Consider the following 1998-nt stretch of genomic DNA (forward strand, 5'->3'; position numbering starts at 1 on the left):
TTGGAATAAAGAAATACTTTCTTGAAATGACTATATTTCTATGTTGTGCATTTTCTTTCCATTTATGCTTTTGCCTGCGCTCTCTCTTGCCCATGGCGACTGAAAAGCAGAGTAACACCCATTCTAACTCAATTACTGAAACAAGAGAACTCTCCCTGGGATTATTACCCTAGCCTGTCAAACAGATCTTAATATTATCTGCAAGGTTCTTGTTTTGCTGATTGTAACAGCAGCTTTGGACTTAAGACATCAGCGCGCTTTGGTAGCCCAAAGTATTGTAATGATAAAAATGCTCAGTGACACGGTGGCTCCTTGTATTTCTTTTACCTTTTCAGTATTCATACCAGACAAGTAGTGTTTTGGATTAGAACACTAAAATATAAAAGCTCTTATGAACTGACTCTAAAATGTGATGCCAAACAGCTAGAAAGAGTGGCAGAGAGAATGTATGAAAAAAGCAATAGAATTAGAAGTCATGCCTGGAACTGTCTTCAATGAAAAATCACAAATGAATGTATTCATATACAATAGAACTTGGTTTAAGATTTGATTCAGTGTTTCTTATAGGTTTTGCTATACAACAGTCCACCATCTCAAACTGAAGCATAGTGAGCTGACTCACTGCATCCTGCTCTTCTCCCACTCACTGCCTCCTCTGACTCTCTGACTGTCTCTGACTTTCTTTTCCTATGATGTCTAGTGAAGACATAGCAAACCAATGCCAAGATTGAAGCTTTCTGCAGAATCGTGATCACCATGCTTGGTTCCTTACCTTTTATTCCGCCCTTACTTAGTGATAACTTCAAGTATGTGCATGCCACCTGAACATAGTAGAAGTGAAGGACAAATTAAAGTTTTCCTATTTCAGCAAGCCTCATCTGGTGCTGAAGGTTTCACACAGCAAGCACTTTCCAATACATAGCGCGCCGGAAAAGTTTAGACAAGTTGAACTTTTGCCGGATTGCATTGCAGGGGCATCAGGTAGTGAATCACCGATCGAGTTTGAAAATCAGCTGAAAAACATGCTGAATTTACAGAAATGTCACTCTACTGGGCTGAAAATCAGACACATTCCCAATGATGCAGACTTTCCATACAAATCTCAATTTCAGAACCCCATGAGCCATCAAAACATCTCCATTCATCTAATTTATTGGATTGCCAATGCAGTGCCAATAAATGTTTAAAGTATAAGACTGGCATTACTCTATATTACAGCACATTTGTACCTACTGAAGATGTAGATCTTTAAAAACAGGTAACAAATTCATAGTTCTATTTTTAAAAAGGCTTAGAAATTTCCAAATATAACTGACCACTGTGGTTCTTAGCCAACATTACTCATACATTTGTCAGGGAGTATTTTCAGCTGTGAAAACACATTTGATGTGTATTCGGTTGATGAATACACATTTGGTTCATTAGTAGTGTTGACGGCAGCAGGACGGTGTGTGTGTGATGGACTCAAAATAAACTACCACCAGTTCTCATGGTAATGAAGGAACATGTGACTCTGTTTTACAGTGTGGCTCATTAATATGCTTTTGGACAACAACAGAGATCTATGGCAGTGAGGAATAAACAATTCAGGCTTTGACTAAGCAGGCAATACTTGTTAATAGGACCAATTCATTGTTGGTTTACGTGTTGTCATTATATTAATTACTGGCTATTAAAAAATAAAGAACACCCAGCTTCATTTTTAAATGTGTTAGTGGTCATTTGACCCTTCCTTCAGACCAATTTTGCAAAGGCAACTATCATTTTACAATTTAGAAAGTGTTTCTTCTCAGGCAGCATGCATCGTGGCATTGAGTCATTGTTTGTAATGTGTAGGCATCAATAAAAGAGCTAAGTGACTCTCAGTTGTCAGACAATTTGGCAATTGATTCAAAATGAGAACCAGTTTTTGATTACCACCACTAATCACCGACCTCATTTTGGCAAATACAAAGTGTGATTCATCTTGTCGCTGTTTGCTTTTTTAAAATGACTCTA

Source organism: Thunnus albacares, chromosome 15 (assembly GCF_914725855.1).
Source record: "Thunnus albacares chromosome 15, fThuAlb1.1, whole genome shotgun sequence".
In the NCBI taxonomy this organism is placed as follows: domain Eukaryota; kingdom Metazoa; phylum Chordata; class Actinopteri; order Scombriformes; family Scombridae; genus Thunnus; species Thunnus albacares.